The sequence below is a fragment of the Rhinoderma darwinii genome, chromosome 6 (genome assembly GCF_050947455.1).
Source record: "Rhinoderma darwinii isolate aRhiDar2 chromosome 6, aRhiDar2.hap1, whole genome shotgun sequence".
Classification (NCBI taxonomy): domain Eukaryota; kingdom Metazoa; phylum Chordata; class Amphibia; order Anura; family Rhinodermatidae; genus Rhinoderma; species Rhinoderma darwinii.
In genome coordinates, this window is record NC_134692.1 from 62363577 (window position 1) to 62388338 (window position 24762).

The window sequence follows — 24762 nt, forward strand, 5'->3', positions numbered from 1 at the left end:
TTTCCCCCATTGAATTCAATGGGGAGGTAAAACCCGCGACAAATAGCAAATGTTGCATTTTTTTGCAGCTTAAAAAAAGAAAAATTATACTTACCCAGAATTCTGTGCTTCTTCGTCCAGGCCGGTCTCCTATGATGTTTCATCCCATGTGACCGCTGCAGCCAATCACAGGCTGCAGCGGTCATATGGCATAAAGCGTCATCCCAGGAGGCTGGTCTACAGGATGTCAGATGGTAAGTGTGTGGTGTGTGTTTTTTTAAAAAAAAATTTGTTATATACATGCAATTTTCCGCAGTAGGCGTTCCGGCCGAAAAACTGCATCACAATTTAGTGCGGTTTCTCGGACAGAATACCCTGCAGTGCCCAGGGCGGATACGCTGTATGCTTTTTACACAGCTTATCCGTGCTGTGTGAACATAGCCTTAGGGGTGTGTTCACACACTGTTTCTTTCAGGCATATTTCTACTATAAAATACTAGCAAAATGCCTACAAACAGCTTTCCATTGAATTCAATAGGAAACACTGTGCTGTTCACATGAGGTGTTTTTACGCTGCTGCGTTTTTGGAGCTGATTTTCCATTGACCCTATGAAAAATCCCTCAAAAGAATCTTCAAATTGAAAATGAAGCATTTTTTCTGCTACAAAAAACGCCTGGAAATCAGAGACTGTTTTCCCTTGAAAACAGCTCCGTGATTTTCAGCCACTTCATTTTGTTCGTGTGACCATACCCGAAGGCCCCATGCACACGACCGTAAAAAAAACCTCAGTTTTTGTGGACTGCAATTGCGGTCCACAAACAACGGACCCATTCACTTCAATTGAACGCGGACACCTTTCCGTATCTCTACGGATGAGTGTCCGTGCCACAAAACTGTGCCGGGAATTATGAAGCATGTCCGTTCTTGGTCCACAATTGCGGCACGGACTCAACGGCCGCGAAAAAGAAGTGCAGGACACTTATTAGGAAGTTTTTGGAGCTGTTTTTCATTGACTATTGATAAAAAGCTCCAAAAACGGCCGTAAAAAACACAGCGAAAATCGTGAGTGGCTTAAAAAACGTCTGAAAATCAGAAGCTTTTTTTCCCTTGAAAACAGCTCCGTATTTTCAGACGTTTTTGAGTTTGTGTCTTAGGGTATGTGCACACACACTAATTACGTCCGTAATTGACGGACGTATTTCGGCCGCAAGTCCCGGACCGAACTCAGTGCAGGGAGCCGGGCTCCTAGCATCATACATATGTACGATGCTAGGAGCCCCTGCCTCTCCGTGGAACTACTGTCCCGTACTGAAAACATGATTACAGTACGGGACAGTTGTCCTGCAGCGAGGCAGGGACTCCTAGCATCGTATATAACTATGATGCTAGGAGCCCGGCTCCCTGCACTATGTTCGGTCCGGTACTTGCGGCCGAAATACGTCCGTAAATTACGGACGTAATTAGTGTGTGTGCACATACCCTCAGGGCTTATTCAGACGAACGTATTTCACGTCCGTGTGGTGTCTGGTTTTTTTCACGGCCACCACACGGACCTAATAAAGTCAATAGGGGTATTCAGACATGCGTTGTTTTTCACGCAGCGTGTATCTGTTGCGTGAAATTCACTTTGTGTCCTATTTTGAAGTCAATAGGTTCATGGAAATCACTGACCGCACACGGATGTCATCCATGTGCTGTCCAGGATTCACACACCAGTTGCTAAAGCAATGCAGAGAGAAAAAAAAATGTGCCCCAACACTGACCTCAAAAACTGATGCCACACGGAACTGAGGCAGGAAAAACGCTGCGTTTTTTGCGGACGTAAAGTGGACACGTTCATGTGAATCTAGCCTTAACCCCTTCCCGACCACCCGACGTAGATTAACGGGCTGCAGCACTGGTCCTTGTGCCCGCAGCCCGGCATCTCCCAGTACAGGCTGCTACTTGCAGCCTTAGTACTGGGGGAAAACATCGGGTCGGATCACAGCAGCGATCCGAACCGATTAACCCCTTAAATGCGGCAGTCAATAGCGGCTGCCGCATTTAAGTTGTTACAGCAACATTGGCGCTACGAGATTGCGGGGGGGAGATTGCTATGGCAACCGGAAGCCTAACAAAGGCTAATATGCCTCCTGTTAGTGTATAACCGACATCTGTAATACTCTGCAATACATAAGTATTTCAGGGTATTATAGCAACGATCCAACAATTGGATCTTCAAATCCCTAACGGGACTAAAAGTAAAAAATAAATGTACAAAATAAAGTAAAAATAATAAAAGTTAAAAATCGCCCTTTTCCCTTATAAAGTCCTTTTATTATTAGAAAAAAATAAATAAACTTTGCATAATTAGTATCGCCGCGTCCGTAACGGCCTGAACTATAAAAATATCATGTAATTTATCCCGCACGGTGACCGCCATAAAAAAAACTATACCGGAATCGCTATTTGTAGTCACTTCAGCTCCCAAATAATTTCATAAATAGTGATCAAAAAGTGGCATGTACCCAAAAAAATTGTACCGATAAAAACTAGTTTGTTCCGCAAAAAACAAGCCCTCACACAGCTTTCCTGATAGAAAAATAAAAAAGTTGTGGCTCTTAGAATATGGCGATACAAAAACGAAATAATTTTTACAAAACCGTGATTTTATCGTGCAAACACAGTAAACCGTAAAAAACCTATATACATATGGTATCGCCGTAATCGCATCGACCCACAGAATAAGGCCCCATGCACACGAACGTGCTTTTGCGGCCGCAATTCCCCGAAAATCCATAGGAGAATTGCGGCCCCATTCATTCCTATGCGGTCAGGGCTCATTGAGCAGCTGTCACTCAGTGGCCGGCCGACCTGGAAATCATGGCCGTGTGCATGAGGCCTAAATTAAATGTCATTTATAGTGCACGGTGAACGCCGTAAAAAAAGAATAAAAACAATAGAAGTTTTGATGGCCTAATTGACACTAAATTCAGCAAAAAACTTATGGGATCAAAATGCTCACTATACCCCCCAGACCAATTCTTTTTAGGGCTGTAGTTTCCCATATGAGGTCACTTCTGGGGCTTTTCAAATGCGACATGACACCAGAAAAGCAATTGAGTAAACTTGAGCTCCAAAAGCCGTGTGTCCAAACAGCCGTTTATTACCACATATGGGGTATTGCCATAATCAGTAGAAATTGCTTTACAAATCTTGGGGCACTTTTTCTTCATTCCTTGTAAGAATTGATCATTTCTAAGTTTTATTGGAAAAAATTTAGATTTAGATTTTTACAGACTTATTCCACTAAATTCAGCAAAAAAATGTGTGGTTAAAATGCTCACTATACCCCTTGATGAATTCCTTGAGGTGTGTAGTTTGCCAAATGGTGTCTTTTTGGGTGGTGTTTCCACTGTTTTGGCACTACAAGACCTCTTAAAACCTGACATGGTGCCTAAAACATATTCTAATAAAGAGGAGGCCCCAAAAATCCTCTAGGTGCGCCTTTGCTTCTGAGGCCGGTGCTTCAGTCAATTACCACACTAGGGCCACATGTGTGCAGTATCTGGGCAATAAACATTGAGTTGTGTTTCTCTGGTAAAACCTTTTGTGTTACAGAAAAAAATGGATTTTCCGACAAAAAAAATAAATTTGTACATTTCCCCCCTACTTTTAAGGGTTAAGAAACTTTCTAAATGCTGTATTGAATACTTTGAGGGTACAGTTTTTAAAATTGGGTGACTTATAGGGATTCTAATATATAAGCCCCTCAAAGCCACTTCTGAACTGGTACCTATAAAAATAGGTTTTGGAAATTTTCTTGAAAATGTGAGAAATTTCTGCTAAAGTTCTAAGCCTTGTAACGTCCTAGAAAAATAAAAGAATGTTCAAGAAATAATGCCAACATAAAGTTGACATATGGGAGATGTTAGTTAGTAACTATTGTGTGTGGTATTACTATCTGTTTCACAAGCAGATACATTTAAATTGAGAGAAATGCAAATTTTCTCTAAAGTTTGGTGATTTTCACAAACACTAAATTTATTGATCACATTTTTCCACTAACATACAGTACAATATGACATGAGTAATCAATCTCAGAATCGCTTGGATAGGTAAAAGCATTCTCAAGTTATTACCACATAAAGTGACACATGTCAGATTTGAAATAATTGGCTGCGTCCACTTGGCCAAAACAGTCTCAGTCCTGAAGGGGTTAAACTAAGGTTAGTAAAAATGTATTAAAATGAGAAACTCAGTCTGGGCTTAAATGGAATTAATTCCCCATTAGTGCTGCTCACAATTCTGATCAAACGCATTAATTTGGCATTAGTGCTGCTCACAATTCTAATAAAGGCCCCAGGTCTGCCGTCTTTGTACTCCTATGAAGCCCTGCTGGAGACTGTCAGTATAGTTATATACTGCAATACATTAGTATTAGGGTATGTGCAGACACAAACTCAAAAACGTCTGAAAATACTGAGCTGGTTTCAAGGGAAAACAGCTCCTGATTTTACGTGCCCGTTTTGAAAAACGGCCGCGTAAAAACCGCCCTGTCGAATAGGATGGCGGTTTTCCCATTGAAATCAATGAGCAGATGTGTGGAGGCGTTCTGCTTCCAATTTTTCGGCCATTTTTCAGGCCGTTTACGACCCGAAAATAAGCCGTGTCAACATACCCTTACAGTATATCATGCAAGCGATCAAGCTGGTTCAAGTCCCGTAAGGGGACTTTAGTTAAGTAAAGTTTTAAGTTTTTATTTGTGATGCAAAAAAAAGTAAACATATTTATAGCGTAAAAAAAAAAAATGGGGAAAGGTTTTTGTTTTTTTTTTTCATTTTTTACCACGCGATGTATGTCGTAAATACGAAAGGCAAAAAAAAAAGACAGGACGATTTTTATTTTTTTTGTCCCCATTCCAGCCAACAAACCATTAACGCTGTGAAAAACTACAACTTGTCCGGCTAATTACAAGTCCTCGTATGGCTGTCAATGGGAAAATAAAGTTATGGCTTTTGGAAGGCAGTGCGGAAAAATGGCTGCATCGCCAAGGGATTACGTTCATTAAGTTCCAGCATATATTATGCACACTGGCCATCTACTTTAAGAAGACCACTTTTCAGTGTAGTTTGGGTCTTCTCAAAGAACACGCACGCACACACACCCCCCCCCCCCCCCATATATATACTGCGGAATCAGTATGGAGTGGGCTCACTGACTGAGCCCTCTTCATAAGATGCAGGTTTCGGCTGTATATTACAGCTGTTGCTTAACTCTGAGTTCGTTGTTTTTTTTTTTCCTTGTAAAAATAGTAAAACAAAATCGATATAAATTTGTTGTTTTATTTACCATAATCAAATTGATCCGCAGAGTAAAGTTAATGTCGTATAGTAGAAGAAATATTGGGAGGAATCCTCCAGCTCACCATTTAGCAGGTTTCAACCACGGGCTGCACCAGGATCGCCGTGACGGTACACGGCAGTGAAGCAGGAAAGAAAGGAAAACAATGATCCAGCGCGGTGAAGTTAAAATGAAAACACGATTTCAATTTTATTCTGAAATCTTTAAAACGTGAAATAGCTTCAAATAAGTTTTTCCAGTTTCCTGGGGCATTATATGGTACAATAAATGTTTCCATGAAAACCTACAACTCGTCCCGCAAAAAACAAGCCCTCATGGCTATATCGACGGAATAAAAGTAAGTTATGGAAGCAAATCTAAAATGGCTGCGGCGGAAATGGGTTAATCAACTCTTACCCATCAAGGCATGGACTTCATAAGACCTCTGAATATGTCCTGTGGTATCTGGCACCGAGCCATTAGCTGCAGATCCTTTTGTACTTTTTTTTTTTTTAAATAATTGAAATGCATTTATTTAGTGTTCAAAATCAGTTTTGTAATGTAATTTTATTTACAAAAAAATAAAATAAACTTTCAACTTTGCAACGTCTATGTGCCATATTACATAAAAGCTAGAAAACTGCTCTGGGTCGAATCCGTCTGCTGTTTACTCCTGAGCGATTTTTCTAAGCTCAGATGGGAGCTGAGCTTAGAAAACGGCTCAAGAGCACAAAGCAGCCGCTGTCAGCTGAGCCATCCGTGCAGCTCACTGATGGATTTGGCTCGGTACAGCTCTGAAACTTTTAGGTTATATGGTACATAGAAGCTACAGAAGAGGAACTTTTTTTTTTTTAAATAATAAAATAAGTACATTTTAATCTATACCATATAACTGTATTTCGATAGAAAAAAAAAGTGCCTTAAAGGTGTATATATAGCCTTTAAGGGTGCAGTCACGTGGCAGAAATTAATTTTTTTGTGACTGACAATCTGTCCCATTCATATAAATGGAACTAGCAGAAATCCATACACCTCCTGCAGAAACAACCACATTCAGATGAATAGAACTGATTTTCAGTCACAAATTATTGCAACAAAATCTACTACATGTATCTTCATCCATATGTCCTGTAGGTTGCGAGGTGAAGACTCCATAGATCAGACCTTTTTTTTTCAGCGCATCTCACAAATGCTCGATCGGATTGAAATTTGGAAGCCAAATCGACACCTTGAACTCTTTGTTGTGTGACAGGGTACATTAGCGCTTCGTCACATGGCTGCAGTAGGAACAATAGACTCCTAATGGGGCTATTCACACAACCGATTTTTTTTTGCCAAACCCGGCCGTCGAAAAATTGGACATGACCTATTTTCGGCCGCCCGCCCGCCCGGCTCCCATAGAAGTCTATGGGGCAGGGTAATACACAGCCATCACTTGAATGTGCTTGAAGTGACGGCCGTGTCTTCCGTCGCTCGCGCTCTCTCCTCACAGTGCGAAGTGCATGTGAGGAGGGTATGTCTTTTGCTTCCTGTACGAGCTTCGGCATAGCTGTGGCCGGGGATTGGGGATTCCGTTCCAGGGGAAGTCCCTGACTTCAGTGTGTCCATATATGGACACAGTGACGTCAGGCACTTCTTAAGCGGAATCCCCGACCCTGTGGCCGGTGTCTCCACTCCAGGACAAGTCCCTGACTTCACTGTCTTCATATATGGACAATGAAGTCAGGGACTTCTCCTGGAACGGTGGCGCTATCTACAGACAGGTAGGGGGGTGCTGTGTAAAACTACCTGCATTGCCTATGGGGGGGGGGGGGCTGTGTGGCGCTACCTAGAAGGGGACTGTGTCGCATTACAGGGGGCAGTGTGTGGCAAAAATTGACAAATGAAATTCATCCGATTTTAAAATGGACAGGGAAGAAAACTGATGCAAAATGGGTCAAAATCGGCCGTTAAAAACGGCAACACGGCCCCGAAGGGAATCTCAACGGATGCAAACCAGCTGAGAAAAACGGACGATTTTATCGGCCGATACTCTGACCCTGTCGTGTGAATAAGGCCTTACCCTCCTGACAGAGGCCACTGTTATTAGGGAATACTGTTGCAATTAACCCATTAGTGACTGCGCGTAGGTATATGGCAGTCATTAACTGGCTGTATTATGATGCATTAATTGGCCTTTTTACGGCACTGCATCAGAAAAAAAGCATAGGGACAAAACACGCTCCCGGGTATGTAAAAGGGAAATAGTCTATAGACACTAAAGAAATAGTAAAACATATCAAAATTAGTTGAAAATAAGTACTCCACAAAAACATGATAAAATCACTTAAAGTGGATTTCTGCTGTAACTGGTCTAGCTGAGGGATGCCGCCCTGATAAGCAGCCCAATACAATAAACTCCAGAAAAAGACCTACCTGAATACCCCTCGAAAAATTAATAAGGATAAGGCGGGATTCACACGACCGGGTCGTTCCCGAGCCCGAGTGCCGGCCGGTAAAATCGGCCATTCTGCCCGGCCGGTTTGCATAAAGTTATGCATCCGTGCCGGGCCGGGCAGATCCGGACAGTGACATCAGCGGCAGCTCCTGAAGGGGAATCCCCATGTGTTCGGGGATTCCGTTTCAGGAGTTTCCCCTGATGTCACTGCCCAGATATGGACAGAGACATCAAGCGCTCTGTCCAGGAGCGGAATCCCCGAAAACACGGGGATTCCGCTCCTTTAAGGAGCTAAAGTGCGGCTAGCACATAGCAGAGCGGGGAGATACCTCCCCGCTCTGCTATAGTGGCGTCGCTGCAGTAGTAGCAGCAGCCGCAGCAGCAGCAGCTGCTGCTACTACTAGCGGCGCCATCGAAGGTGTCGCCGAGCCAGGGTGCTTTTAACAAGCAGGGGAAGGGAGCCAGCGCAGCGCTCCCTCCACCTGCTGTACACCCCGGCCCTGCCACACCGTGTACAGCGATGCCATTCGTCAGAATGGCATCAACTCCTCCTCCTCACATGCACTCTGCGCTGTGAGGAGGAGGAGATAGAGCGCAACCGCCGGGAAACCCGGCCATCACTCGGAACACATTCCGGTGATGGCCGTGTAATACCCGGCCCCATAGACTTCTATGGGAGCCGGGCGGCCGGGTGCCCGGGCAAAGATAGAGCAGGTCCTATTTTTTGACGGCCGGATTTCCCGGCCGTCAAAAAATCGGTCGTGTGAATAGCCCCATTAGGGGTCTATCATTCCTAATGCAGCCGGGTGCCGGCCGATTTATGAACGGCCGGCACCCGGCCGGGAAACCCTGCCGTGTGAATGAGGCCTAACAATGTTAAGGACACGGATAAAGAGAATGTTGCATCAAACCGTAAAGATGATCATGTCCTTAAAACACTATGAAGTGTTCACAAAGAGGAGCAATAGAGGTATGAAGCGCCCCACGCGTATCGCCACAACGTGGCTTCCTCAGGGGTCAGGTAAAAGCTGCGCCGCCAGGAGGAGCAAAAGCTCCCTGCTCTCAGCTATAGACACAACTTGATAATCGGCCCCGCAGCTCCCGATCACCCCCCCCCCCCCCCTCCCAGAAATAAATAGAATGGTGCATGCATGCGCAGTAAATGCACAGGAGAATCTGCCTGTGCATGGCAGTGATCAGGGACCATTATCATTGGTCCTTGATCATATGGTCACTGACCATAATCACATATTTACTAAATACAGCACTGGATTTGTGCTTCTCGCCCCTCACTAGTTTTGTGAGAGGAGAGCAAGATACTGTGTTCAAATTGTGTGCTGTCAGACAGTGAAAAACACCACAAATCCACCTGTGGCCCCAGATGACCTACGATTTATTTATTTTTTTCTCGGTTTACAGTAGTATTTATTTATTTTTTCTGCCATATGATGTTGGACACAGCTGTCACTGTTAAACTGTCAGGAGCAGGAAGTAGTTATGCAGCCCCTCTCACAATGTGGGATCCTTCAGCCCCCCCCCCCCCAAAAAGCAACACATTTTTTGCCCCATATATAGCGACTCCAGTTATCAACGTAGAGGTCGCAAATTTTACCCCCTATGATTTATTTTTTTTAAGTTGTTCATAGGATCAATGAACAACAATCTTGCTATGCCAGAGCATGGATCCCTACAACGGCCTCTGAAATATAAACATTTTTGGGAACTACCCTAATCATAGGGTTGGTAAAAAAAAAAAAACATCATTCTGGTCGTACCGGGCTACCAGCGCTATCCATAGCACCTCTGTATTTGCAGCCAATATGGCCTGAACACGCTATGAAGCCATAATGTGTTTCAATCATTTTTTGAATAATTTCCAAATCCCCCCCCCCCCCCCTCCCAAGAAGTGACCCAGGCTATGAACGGCTTAACAAATTGAGGCCTCTTATCTCCCTCCTATGAGTCATTTTTACAATTCTATACTCCGTACCAAAAGTTATTCATAGACCATTATGAGTTTCAATGGCCGTCTATCCTTGCGCCAATTCATGGGGGGGGGGTGGGGTTATATCCATCTAACTGCTCAATGCCTCTACAAGTGTGGAATGGGGCCTTGAATTAAATTGTGCCCTCAAAGCCAAAGGGTGCTCTCCCCCCTTCTTGGCCCAGCCACGCGTCTAGTAAGCAGATTGAAGCCACAATGGAGATATTTCTGAATGCAGGAGAAACGGTGATACCTTTTTAGGGTGTTTTTCTTCATTTTTATGTGCACTATGCAAAAAAAAAAAAAAACAAACTTGTCTTTAAAATAGCACATTTGTGTAAAAAAATATATATTTTTTAATTCTGCTTTGCGTTAATTGCTGCAAAACCTATGGAATCAAATACTCGCTATACCCCTAAATGAATACCTTAAGGGGCCTAGTTTTCTAAATGGGGTAATTTATGGGGGATTTCTATCGTTCTGTCGGCTGAAAGCCTCTCCAAATGTGCAGTGGGGCTTAAAACATTTTCAAGCAAAATATCCTAAAAGCCACAGGGTGCTCCCTTCCTTTTGGGCCCTGCAGAGTGTACAGGCAGCGCATTAGGGCCACAATTGGGGTATTTTTGAACACAGGAGAAACAAAGTGATAGATTTTGGTGTGTGTTTCTTCATTCTCATGTTCGTTTTACAAAGAAATCGGTCTTTAAAATGACACATTTGTAAAATAAAGTAAAATTTTATTTGTTTTAATCTGCTTTGCATGAATTCTTACAAAAAAACCAGTGGGGTCGAATACTTACAACACCCCTTAATAAATACTTTAAGGGATGTAGTTTTCAAAATGGGGTTATTTATGGGGGTTTCCATAGCTCTGACACCTATGAGCCTCTGAAAACTTGACTTGGTGCAGGAAAACAAAATGTACTTACAAATTAATAATAATTTGATACATTTTAAAGTCTCCTAAAGTGCGCCACATATGTATTTTTCTTTCAAAACTTCTGCCTAAATAGATGGAAATATATATTTCATAATAAAAAGTGTACAGTATGTATGTACATATGTGACCTTGCAGTTCAAAATAGGGAAAAATGTTAAGTTTTACAAAATTTTATCACTTTTGTATTTTTTCATTTATTTACGGAAATTGTATCCGTGTACTTTTACTACCTAAATAAAGTACATGTGACAAATAAACAACGTCAGAATTTCTTGGATATGGAAAACTATTGCAGAGTTATTATTGTCTGATAAAGTCCGACATATCCTGATTTGAAAAATCTGGCTTGGTCATTAACCCCTTAGGTCCCATGCACACGAACGTGTTTTTTCGTCCGCAAATCCACGGGAGAATTGCGGACCCATTCATTTCTATGGGCCCATACACCCTATCCGTGTTTTCACGGGTCTCCGCATGTCCGCAAATCCGTGCCGCATAAACTCAGGACATGTCTTATTACAGCCCGCAAATTCGATGCGGACATGCCCATAGAAGTCAATGGGCCCGTGGAAAATGCGGATACACCTCCGTGTGTCAACCGCAGTTTGCGGATTTGCGGAAGTGTTGCTAGGCGACGACCGGGAATGAGTTCTGTCGTCATCCTGTTTTGCCTAGGCTTTTTTTTTTATCCGCATTTTGCGGATTACATACGGATGAACTGCGGAGGTCATTACACGGAACACGGTCCTGGAATTTGCTGACCAGAAAAACACTACGGTCGTGTGCATGAGGCCTTAAGGACGCAGCCACTTTTGGACCTTATGACACAGCCTCATTTTTTAAATCTGACGTTTCACTTTATGTGGTAATAACTCTGCAATGCTTTTACCTATCCAAGCGATTCTGAGATTGTTTTCTCGTGACATATTGTACTTTAAGTTAGTGAAAAAATTTGGTCGATATATTCAATATTTTTGTGTGAAAAACACCAAAATTTTTAGAAAATGTGCAAAAAATTAGCATTTTATAAATTCAAATGTATCTGCTTATAAGACAGATCGTTATACCACACAAAATAGTTACTAGCTAACATTTCCCATATGTCTACTTTAGATTGCCATAGTTTTTTGAACATCCTTTTATTTTTTTAGGACGTTACAAGGCTTATAAGTTTAGCAGCAATTTCTACAATTTTCAAGAAAATTTCAAAAGCCTATTTTCTTAGGGACCAGTTCAGTTCTGAAGTGGCTTTGAGGGCCTTATATATTATGAAGCCCCCCCACAAATCACCCCATTTTAAAAACTGCACCCCTTAAAGTACTCAAAACAGCATTTAGAACGTTTCTTAACCCTTTATGCGTTTCACAGGAATTAAAGCAAAGTGGAAGGGAAATTTGCAAATTTCATTAATTTTTTTTTGTAGAAATTCCATTTTAATCAATTTTTCCTGTAATACTGAAGGTTTTTACCAGAGAAACACAACTGAATATTTATTGCCCAGATTCTGCAGTTTTTAGAAATATCCCACATGTGGCCCTAGTGCGCTACTGGACTGAAACACCAGCCTCAGAAGCAAAGGAGTACCTAGAAGATTTTTGTGCCTTCCTTTTCTTAAATTATATTTCGGGCACCATGTCAGGTTAGAAGAGGTCTTGTGATGCCGAAACAAAGGAAACCCCACAAAAGTGACTCCATTTGAGAAACTATACCCTTTGAGGAATTCATCTATGGGTGTAGTGAGCATTTTGACCCCACAGGTGTTTCATAGATTTCATTAGAATTGGACAGTGAAAATGAAAAATTACATTATTTTCCAATAAGATGTAGCTTTACCTCCAAAATGTTTATTTTTTTCAATAAATAAATGAGGAAAAGCAACATCTCCAGAGTACGGAAATACCAAACATGTGGTCATAAACTTCGGTTTTGGCAAGTAGCAGGACTCTGAAGGGAAGGCACGCCATTTCGCTTTTGGAGTGCTGGATTGATTTCTCTGCACCATTTCGCATTTGTAAAGGTGCCAGTGCAGTGGAAACCCCCCAAAAGTGACTCCAGTTGGGAAGCTACACCCCTTGAGGAATTCATCTAGGGGTGTAGTGAGCATTTTGACCCCACAGGTGTTTCATAGATTTCATTAGAATTGGGCAATGAAAAATTACATTATTTTCCAATAAGATGTAGCTTTACCTCCAGATTTTTTATTTTTTCAACAAATAAATGAGGAAGGGCAACCCAACGTTTGTAAAGCAACTTCTCCAGAGTACGGAAATACCTAACATGTGGTCATAAACTGCTGTTTTGGCAAGCAGAAGGACTCGGAAGGGAAGGCACGCCATTTAGCTTTTTTGAGTGCTGGATTGATTTCTCTGCACCATGTTGCATTTGTAAAGGTGTCAGTGCAGTGGAAACCCCCCAAAAGTGACTCCATTTGGGAAACTACACCCCTCAAGGAATTTTTCAAGTGGTATAGTGAGCAGTTTGACCCCATAGGTGTTTCATACACTGGGCAGTAAAATAATAAAATGTAGATTTTTTTCAAAGAAAATGCTGCTTTAGCCCCAAATTCATAATTTTCACGAGGTTAAAGACGAAAAAGCACCCAGTTTGTTAAGCAATTTCTCCTGAATACGGCAATACCCCATTTGTGGAGATAAACTGCTGTTTGAGCACGTGGCGGGGCTCAGAAGGTAAAGAGCACCATGCAACATCTGAGGCCTAGTACGGTGGCATTTACTGCCCTGTGTCATGAAAACAGAGGCTCTGGGGTATCAAAACATTAGAAACCCAGAAAAGTGACCCCATTTAGGAAACTAAACCCCTCAAAGAATTCATCTAGTGGTATAGAGAGAAGATTTAGATTGTAATGTAACACCTTTCAAGGTATTCATCTAGGGGTATAGTGAGAATTTTTAATTTGTGAAGTGACAACCCTCTAGGTATTCATCTAGGGGTATAATAAGAAATACTTTAATTTTAGTAAATAAGGAGGGCAACCTGTAAAACCCGCAATGGAGGGAGAGGGAATGGCAGGTCCCACTACCAATCTACCCACCATTCCATAAAATCCAGCCCAAAAAATAAATCAAAGGCCTCAGCAAAAAAAAGATTTGCTGAGACAACCAATCTTATCTGGATTTATTCCTCTCACCCAGATTTGCAACCTGGATGAGACAGACACTCCCTCGGGTCCTTCGTATAGTTCAAATTTTAAAACTAAAAATTCTGAAAAAAAACCACCTAAAACAAATGATCAAATTTTAAATGGGGCTGGTCATAAATTAATTAAAAATCTAAGGAGGTATGATAGAATTTGAAACATTGTTTCATGCACAGGCCGGGATTTGTGGGACGTCTCACAATGGTATGTGGTGTCCTTACGAATGCCTCGCTTGACACACACACAGCATTTTTTTTGGGGCTTCTCTTTTTTTTTTTCCAGTGGGGGGGATTTCTGTGGGGAAATGCTGGCCGGGAATTATCCTGCTGACGGAAGAGCCGGATGAACTGCCCTCCCCTTCCTGGTCACCAAATATCAGGGACTTTATGACCTTTTCCTGAAATTGCAGGAACGTATCCTCACTGCTGGCATATCTGCAGAGGACAAAGGCGTTGTATAAAGCCATCTGTGTAAGATGCACAGACAGCTTTTTATACTATACCTTGGTCTTGCGCATGGCGCTGTATGGTTTTATAACCTGGTCGGACAGGTCAACGCCACCCATATATTTGTTGTACTCCTGTACGCAGAATGGTTTTGGGACTTGGGTGGTGGATCCGCGTACAGGGACAAGGCTGCCTCTGCTGTCGTGAATGCTGGTCAGTATAAGGACGTCCCTTTTATCCCTATACTTTAGGAGGAGCAGATCGTCGCTGCAGACAGCTCTGCTCTCTCCTAATTTTAGGATCTGACCCAGCAAATTTTTGGGGAGGTCCTTCTGATTTCTGCGGATTGTTCCGCACGCTAAGGTAGATCTGGACAAGAGATCTTTTAGCAATGGGACGCTGTTGTAGAAGTTGTCCAGATTTAAATGATATCCTTTGCCGAGCAAAGGATGGACAAGATCCCATACAATCTGTCCACTAATTCCTAGGAAGGGGGGGCATTCTGGGGGATTTATTTGGGAGTCTTTTTCCCTCATAGACCCTAAAAGAGTACGTGTAACCGGTGGCACTTTCGCACAGCTTGTAGAGCTTTATGCCGTACCGGGCTCTTTTATTGGGTAGATACTGCCTGAAGTGCAGTCTACTCTTGAAGCTGACTAGGGATTCATCCACTGAAATATTTTGTTGGGGGGGTATAAACTTGGGAAAAAATTTGGGAGTAGTGGGCAATTAATGGTCTTATTTTATATAGTCCATCAAAATGTGGGTTCTGTGGGGGTGGGCACTGGCTATTGTCATTGTAATGAAGGAACTTCAGGATGGCTTCGAATCGCTTCCTTGTCATTACTGTGCGGTAAATGGGGGTGTTATATAAAATATCAGGGGACCAATAGTCTCTAATTCTGGGCTTTTTTATTAGACCAAAACTTAAAAAAATGCCCCAAAACTTCCGCAATTCCACTGGGTTTGTGAGGGTCCAATTTTGGCTTCTCCCATAATAAGAGTCGGGGTTCTGGGCGATAAACTGTTCCGCATAAAGGTTGGTCTGCTGGACAATTCTAAAAGGGAGTCTGAAAAAAAAAGTTTAAAATAATCAATGGGGCTGAAACCGGTAATTTCAATTTGAATGCCTGAGGGGGCTGTAAACTCAGGCACCTGGGGGGCATAATTGTCCGCAGCTTCCCTGGTTAGCTCCGGCAGAGCAGGATCTACGGCTCTTCTGCTCCAACTGGGGGGTGCAGACTCAGTCACTGCATTCAGAGGAAGATGGAAGCACGAACTGCTCTTCTCCTTCACTCGCGCTGTCCGTGTCGGAACACAGCATTTCATATGCTTCCTCGGCTGAAAAGACTCTTTTGGCCATACTAATAAACTCTTGCTACCACTAACGAACAAATTTTTTTTGTAACTTTTTTTTTAACATTTTTTTTTAATCAAAAAATAAACCGCTACTCTCAACCGTGGAATGAGAACAGATCCTGCTGTATTCAATGAGTAAGGGTACCCTACCTACCAGGGTAAAAACTAAATGAGACGTGGCATTTAACTGGGTGTGTTTACTTGTTTTACTAGCTGGGCGTTGTGAATAGAAGTGTATGATGCTGACGAATCAGTGACCAGTCCGCATCATGCACGCCTCTCCATTCATTTACACAGCAGGATCACGTTCTTACTAGAACGATGTGCAGCCACATACACAAGTGTCCTGATAATGAATATACATGACCTCCAGCCTGGACGTCATGTGTATTCAGAATCCTGACACTTCTGAATCTTTTCTGTGAGATTCCAGCAAGCCACGCGTAATCTCGCGAGGTTACGAGGTAAACGAGATTTCGTTTCCCTTGCTGGAAATCTCACAGAAAAGATTCAGAAGTGTCAGGTTTCTGAATACACATGACTTCCAGGCTGGAGGTCATGTGTATTCATTATCAGGACACTTGTGTATGTGGTTGCACATCATTCTAGTAAGAACACTATGAAGCCCTGCCTTGTCTGTGTAACAATACAATCCGGTGATTGCTGGTTCAAGTTCCCTAGGGGGACCGGTAAAAAATAAATAAACGTTAAATACAGTCAAATAAAGGTTTGGTAATGTATGTTAAAGAAAAAACCTTTTCCCATTTTCCCTCAAGCACAATGTAATTTTTTTTTAAACATAACTGGTATCCGTAAAAGTCAGAACTATTACAATATATAATGATTTAGCCCACACCGTAAAAAATTTAACGCTGTTTTTTGGTCACGGTCTCCCACAAAATTTTTTTTTAGCAAAAAGTCTCATGTACCCCAAAAGCCCTCATACTGCTCAATGGACAAAAAAAAAAGTTATGGCTCTAAGAATTTGGCGACAAAACTCAAATTTTATTTTAACAATCCGTTTTTTCGTTGTAAAATACAAAAAAATTATCACTTTGGTATTGCCCTAATCTTATTTACCCGCAGAATAAAGTTAACATGCCGTTTGTACCGTACGGTGAATGCCGTAAAAACAAAATCCCCCAAAAGATTGATGTATCGCTGTTCTTTGTTTTTCTATTCCACCCCACAAATAATTTTTCTGTGAATCTACAACTCGTTCTGCAAAAAACAAGCCCTCATAAGGCTATTGGCTTTTGGAATGTGGGGAGGATAGAAATCAGAAAAGCGGGGGGCTTAAAAGCTGCATTTTATTTGTGTTTGTCTCTATCTTATATTAAAATGAACAAAAATGGAAGAGATAGGGTGATGGGCAAATACTTTTTATTTACTACAACATACGTGTGTGTGTGTGTGTGGGTTAGGGCCTGTACACATCAGTGTCACCCTTCTGTTCATGGGTTCCACTAGATCTTTCCTTCAGAGCAACCCGTAAACGGAAACCATAGCTTCCATTTGCATTACTATTGATTTCAATGTTAATGCTTCCGTTGCAAATAGTTTGTTTGTCTTTGTTCCGTAAGGTTTCAGTCTTTTTTGGTGGAAACGATAGCGCAGTCTTTTACGCTATTCCGCTAAAAAACCTTAAACCTTACAAAACTGAGACAAATGACGGAAAGGCCTAACTACCCATGAATGGAAACCCGACGCAGATGTGAACACACACACACACACACACACACACCCTTCATTGATGGTTGTAATGCTTCATTGATGTAATACATTTAAGATCTATATTGAGATAGAAAGATATAGGACAGATGGATATAGAAAGGATAAACTTTAACCTACATCAGGAGACTGTCATAATGAGCCGCCGGCTTGGGACTGCTGAGCAGCTTCAGTACACCTCCGCTAGGTTCGGATTGGAGCTGCTTCTTACTGGCTCAATGTTCGCCTGGCTGACTTAATTTGGAGCAACCCTGCAGCCCAGTACTGGTGGCCTAGAGTATGAGCATTAAAAGTACATAAGAGGTTCTTAGAACCTCTTACTCCGGTATTGAGCTGGCAGTGCAGCCTGAAACAAATTCAGTCCTGTGCGTAGTGCTGGAGCCTTTGCAGGCGTGAGTAACCATGTCCACTGGATATCCCATAAATGTCTGATCAACTCTGGGACCTGCACTTATCTCGAAAGTGTCCTCCCACCCCTTCTCGGCCTGGTCAGCTGACCCCTGCATCAATGTGGAAGCTTAGTGGCCAGTAGTATGGAAACACCCGAGCTGAGCTGTAGAAATGAATGGGAGTTACGGAAACCGCGTGGTACAGCGAGTTTGGCTGTTTCCGTTCTCTTGGACACGTTGCCACTGAGACTCCACCTGGATGCGGCGGCCATAGATCACCTCACCAGGCGGAGAAGTGGTGGGGGACACTTATTGAGATAGGTGTGATTCCCAGAGCTGGGACCCGCATCTATCAGACATTTATGGCATATCCTGTCTGAGATGTATAAATTAACCCCATAATGACCACCAATACCTGTTTTCACAGCAGTCATTAAGGGTACTTATGCCACAGCGCAGCTTTTTCACGGTGTTTGACATAAACCCCGCATGTCCTGTGCTGGCTGAAGTGGGTTTTGCGTGGTCTAAAGACAGACATGCTCCTGCTCGGGCAGATCGAAGTTGCCTACAAACCCGCCCCGTTTAGCCCCTTAGATGTCACGGTCAATAACGACTGTGGTATCTAAGTGGTTTTAAAATGAGAGGGCTTCCTCTCACCCCATCGGCAACCCCACGACACAATCGCGGGGTGCCAATGGTTTCCATAGCAGCGGGGGGCCTGACAAAGGCCCCCAGGTCTGCCTTCAGTGTATGCCTATTTTGCCCTTTTTACACTGACACTGCAATACAGTAGAACTAGTACCATTTTGGGTAATTTTTTGTGGGAGATGAAGTGATCAAAAAACAGCGATTCTGGCAGATTTAAAAAAATATAATAATTTTACAGCGTTCACCGTGCAGGTTAAATACTGTTCTATTGTGATAGTTCGGACTTTTACAGACTTGATACCGGATATGTTAATGTTTTATTTTGCTTACACTGTGTTTGGGGAAAATGTTTCTTTTTTTAACTTTAAATGTATTTTAAAAACTTTATTTTAAATAAAGGTGACTTGAACCAGCGATCATTGGATTGCTGGCACTATACACTGCAATACTAATGTATTGCAGCATATCTCTATTTTGACAGGCTCTTTTCAAGCCCTGTCGGCTAGGATAGTGTGAACTGTATCCTTGCTGTTCTCTATAGAATTATAAGTACAGCATGGGGCGTTTCTAAACTATTTGCAATATAATGCACAGCGTGGGGTGTATCTTAGGCTCTGTTCACATCTCGTTTTGAGCCTGCGTTGCAGGTAAACGTCCGGATGATCTCACGTATACCACCAATGGAAGGCTGTGACATATCCCACTATAGAGGCATACAGTAGTATACGTTTTCCCTTTTGTGCAGTACCATACACCGTGCAGTATATATTTTACTGTATTCTTTTGCATAGGAAAGCGTAGTAAACGCATTGTCCACCTTTTTAGTGTCCCCTATAATCTGTACAATTGTATTGACAAACTGAAATCTTTTAGGCCTCATGCACACGACTGTAGTCATTGTAGTGATTTTCGGGTCGGCCGGCAGCGGACTGTCAGCCGCAAGCCGCCCGCAATGCACATGGCCGCGGCCATTATTTTCAATGAGCCTGGACCGCAGAAGACCTCCGTAATAAGACATGTCCGTTCTTTCTGCGGTGCGGGCTCCCGGGCCATGCACGGACCGTAAAAACTACGGTCGTGTGCATGGCCCCATAGAAATGAATGGGGCCACAATTCTCCCGTGGATTTTCAGGGGAATTGCGGCTGCAAAAGCACGTTCGTGTGCATGGGGCCTTTAGGGTGGAAAAATAAAGAACAAAAATAATGTGGTTGCATAAATATGCACACCCTTAAACTAATACTTTGTTCAGTTACCATTTGACTAATAAAATGTGTAAAAAAGAAAAATGTTAGATACATTTTTAGGAGTGTAAAAAAAACTAAAACATTTTTCCCATTTCCCCCCCCCCCCCCCCCCCCCCAAGCACAATGTAAAAAAATAAAATAATTTAGTCCCACAATAAAATAAGCCCTCACACTGCTCAATCGATACAAAAAAATATAAAAAAAAAGTTTTGGCTCTCAGAATGTGGTGAAACAGAATAAGTAATTATTTTTTAACAAATTATTTTATTATTATGCCAATCAGTACTTAAAAAAAAACAAAACCTCAGTCATCTTATGCAAGACTAAACGCGTGGACCCCATCAAATATTAAAGAAATAAATACATTTTTAGGTCCTAACGTTGGCAGTGGGTCTGGTCAGAAAATCAACCGGCAGATCATACTGGGCCTCATGCTCAGTGCACTGTACTCCCATCTTTTCTGCAGTGATGAGCAGAAATAGTTATGAAATCCTTTTGAGATTTCTCCATTTTAACAATAATAGTAATTGCCCACAAAACAATGCTGCAGAATTTGACCGGCTCTATAAAATTAGACCTCTTCTCAGCATGTTTTCAGATAAATTTTTGACTCTATACCTCCACACAAAACATCTGAATAGATGAATCCCTGGTAAAATTCAAAGGGAGGCTTTATTTGAAGCAATATCTCCCTGGAAAACGGGCTCGATACGGAGTCAAGCTATAAAAAATGTGCGAAAGCTCAACAGGCTATACATCTGCTTTCAGGATCTATGAGGGCAAGGATCAAAAGCTGTCCACTGGGTTGCCCTCCGTACATGGGGACAAATTTCAAAATTGTGTGTGAGCTAATCGGCCCATTTCGGCAAAATGGGTATAAACTATACTCTGACAATTCTTATACTAGTATACCCCTTTTTAAAGTCTGCAGACACAAAATACAGGGGCTTGTGGGAACATTCGAAAAAAATCGTCTGGGGTTCCCACAAACACTTGGCAGCCTTTAATTAAAAAAGGGGGAGTCAAGTTGCCTCCGCAGTGGTGAGCTTCTTGCAGTCCGATACAAAGACAAAAAAAGATGTTGTTTGAAGTGCTATACACTCAGATCCCACCCTGAGAGTAACCGAAAGAAGCAAAAACCTACTTGTATTTTAGATTATAACAAGTACATGGGTGGTGTGGAGATGGCCGACCAAGCTATCCAGCCGTACCTAGTAATGAGGAAGTCGTACGCTTGGTACAAAAAAATTGCCATCTACCTTTTTCAAGTAGCCACTTACAATTCTTTTGTGCTGTGCAAAAAGTCTGGCACTACTGACACAGTCCTCACTTGCCAAGAGAGAGTGATTAAGGACCTAGTGTTTAAAAAAAATTCCCCCTCACATCCACTAGATTGTGAAGATGCTAAGAGACTCAGAGGCATTTTGTGTCCACTAATGCCTTAACGGGGATCAGAAAATATCCCCAAAGAGCATGCCACGTGTGCTCCAAGAGGGGCAAAATAAGTGACACTCGCTATTTTTGTCCCTACTGCCCTTCAAAGCCATCCCTATGTATCTCTGAATGCAATCAAATTTACCACACTGTGCATCATTTTTAATACCTTTTTCCTTTTGATCAGAGAAAGTGATAATTTTGGTACTAACCATATTGTACATGCCTTTTTTCGTCCCATTCCCATTTATACACCCTTGTTACAGATTTCCAAATAGTTTCTCATTTACTAATGTAGACCTTCTCCCTACTTCAAAATCATGGGAACCTTGTTTCCTCATTAGCCTGTTTTATATTCATAATAATAATAAAAACCCTAAAATATACCCCTCATTGAATACTCTAAGGCGGGATTCACACGACCGGGTCGTTCCCGAGCCCGAGTGTCGTCCGGTAAAATCGGCCATTTTACCCAGCCGGTTTGCATTAAGTTTTGCATCCGGGCCGGGCAGATCCGGACAGTGACATCAGTGGCAACTCCTGAAGGGGAATCCCCATGTGTTCAGGGATTCCGCTTCAGGAGTTTCCCCTGATGTCACTGCCCAGATATGGACAGAGACATCAAGCGCTCTGTCCAGGAGCGGAATCCCCAAAAACACGGGGATTCCGCTCCTTCAAGGAGCTAAAGTGCGGCTAGCACATAGCAGAGCGGGGAGATACCTCCCCGCTCTGCTATAGTGGCGTCGCTACAGTAGTAGCAGCAGCAGCTGCTAGCGGCGCCATCGAAGGTGTCGCCGGGCCAGGGTGCTTTTCAAGCAGGGGAAGGGAGCCAGCGCAGCGCTCCCTTCCACCTGCTGTACACCCCGGCCCTGCCACACAGTGTACAGCGATGCCATTCGTCAGAATGGCATCAACTCCTCCTCCTCACATGCACTCTGCGCTGTGAGGAGGAGGAGATAGAGCGCAAGCTCCGGAAAACCCGGCCATCACTCGGGACACATCCCGGTGATGGCCGTGTATTACCCGGCCCCATAGACTTCTATGGGGGCCGGGTACCCGGGCGAAGATAGAGCATGTCCTATTTTTTGACGGCCGGTTTTCCCGGCCGTCAAAAAATCGGTCGTGTGAATAGCCCCATTAGGGGTCTATTATTCCTAATGCAGCCGGGTGCCGGCCGATTTATGAACGGCCGGGAAACCCTGCCGTGTGAATGAGGCCTAAATGTTGGTAGTGTTTTTGGGGTGATCCAGAATAAATAGGCCCCTCCAATGAAAATTTGCATGTCGCACAAGCTGTTCATAAATTAAAATTTTCACTCTGCACAATTAAGTGCACCCTAAACACATTAAAATGCTCACTTCAACAGATGAATAACTTAAGGGGTGTAATTTCCAAAATTGGGTCACTACTCAGGGTTTTTTTGTTATTTCAACACCTTTGCCTCTCTGTAATCATGGCACAATGCAGTAAATGTTACCAAAGTAGATCTCAAATGTTGCACGGTGCTGTTTCCCTTGTCTTGCTGTTGTGCCCAGGCCGTGCCCGGGAGAAATTAGTTAATTAAATTATGTTGTGCCTTTTCTCTTTTTTGTTGCTTGTAAAAAGGAAAATGTTTTAGGTAAAACGACATATTTTTAGAAGGAAAATCCATTTTTCATTTTCTTGGCGCAACGCTAATAAATTCTGTGAAAAAACTGTAGGGTCCAAAAGCTAACTTCACCCCTAGATTGATTATTTGAGGGGTGTAGTTTCCAAAATGGGGTCACTTCTCAGGAGTGTCTACTATACTGGTACCTCAAGGGCTCTTCAAACATGACATGGCACCCGAAAACCATTCCAACAAAATCTTAGCTGCAAAAGCTAAATGGCGGTCCTTCCCTTTTTAGCCCTGCCATGTTCCGAAACAGCAGTTTATAACCACATAAGGGCTATTACTATGCTCAGGAGAAATTGCATAACAAAATTTGGTATTTTATTATCTTTCAAAAAGAAAAATGTTTAGTCAAAACTACATTTTATTGGAAAAAAACTATTTTTTTTTTTTATTTTACAGCCCAATTCAAATGAATTCTGTGAACTACCTGTGGGGTCAAAATGATAACAACACCCATAGATGAATTCCTTGAGGGGTGTAGTCTCTAAAATGGCGTCACTTCTGGTGAGTTTCCATTGTTCTGGTACCCCTGGGGCCCTGCAAATGTAGCAAAAAACAATTCCAGCAAAATCTGCCCTCCAACTGGCGCTCCCTCCCTTCTGAGCTTTCCCGTCGGTCCAAACCAGTTTGTTACCACATATGTGGCATATTGCCGTAATCCGGATAAATTGCATTACAAATGTTGGGGTGCTTTTTTTTTTTTCTTTGTTGTAAAAATTAAAAATCTTTTTTTTTTTTTTGTTTTTTTAGAAGAAATATATAGATTTCTTTTTCACAGACTAATTCCAAGAAATTCGCCCAAAAAACTGTGGGGTTAAAAAATGCTCACTATACCACTAGATAAATTCCTTGAGGGATGTAGTTTTCAAAATTGGGCCACTTTTTGGGGGTTTCCACTGTTTTGGCACCACAAGACCTCTTCAAACCTGACATGGTGCCTAAAATATATTGTAATAAAGAGGAGGTTCCAAAATCCACTAGATGCTCCCCTGCTTCGGAGGTCTGTGTTTCAATCTGTTAGCATACTAGGGCCACATGTGGGATTTCTAAAAACTGAAGAATCTGGGCAATAAATATTGAGCTGTGTTTCTCATGTAAAACCTTCTGCGTTACAGAAAAAAATGTATTACAAATGAAGTTGTTCTTGACGGAACCAATGGCGCAGTCGAGTGCGCTATTGATTCCGTCAAAACGACGGTACCCTGTCACAACGGTGACAGACAGAAACCATTAGCTATGGTTCAATCGTGAGGGAAACGGAAGCTGAGGTTTTCATTTTGCCTTTACGCTGAGGGGCTTAACCCGACGGAACCCCTCAGCGGAACACAGACGGTAATGTGAACACAGCCTTATGTATTAAAGCATTTACATGAAACTTAACATCGTTTTTATTCTATACTGTTTAGTGACTGCATGTCCGCAAATGTTTACAGCAGATGAAGTGCTCTATAATGCTGCTCTACAGGCACAGTGCTGCTACACATACAATATACACAGTCGAGTCACATTATGATGACAACCTCCTACTTTCGACATCTGCAGCGCATAGCCCATGAAGGAAGGGATGTGTTCGCGGGCTGGCATGGTGGGTATATAAGGTGTGCGAATAAACAACGTGGAAACTTCGGAGCACCACAAGTCATTGATGTGAGATGTGAACGTCGGCTACATGGTGCGCGAGGGCCGAACGACACTACAGTGGAGCAGCTTGCAATGGAAACCAACTAGGGGGCAACCACACGTGTGTCTAAAGCAACAGTTCAGCGAACCCTACAGCGTATGGGGCTCCGAATCAGACTTATGGTAGCGGCAGCGTTATGGTCTGGGGAATTTTTTCATGCCATTCTCTTGGCCCACTCATCTATGTAGAAGGCAGTTTCAACCGTTTTGGGTAGGAATACATCGTTGCAGATCACGTCCACCCATACATGCTGTTTGTCATTGGGCAGATGGAACCTTCCAGCAAGACGATGCGACATGTCACACGGCTAGAAATGTCTGACAGTGGTTAGAAAAGCACGACCAAGTCTTCCAAG

At 42.7% G+C, this 24762-nt stretch overlaps 1 protein-coding gene across 2 annotated transcripts in view; it reads left to right on the top strand.

Annotated features, from left to right (window-relative positions):
* CREB1 (cAMP responsive element binding protein 1) overlaps positions 1–24762 on the top strand; it is a 101895-nt gene that overhangs the window by 10628 nt on the left and 66505 nt on the right. Inside the window, exon 2 of one of the 2 annotated variants that reach the window (XM_075829878.1) lies at positions 23126–23230. The exons of the other annotated variant lie outside the window; for it this stretch is intronic. The gene's annotated coding sequence lies outside the window, so the exon portion shown is untranslated. The remainder of the gene's footprint in view (positions 1–23125; positions 23231–24762) is intronic. 2 annotated transcript variants of the gene reach the window in all.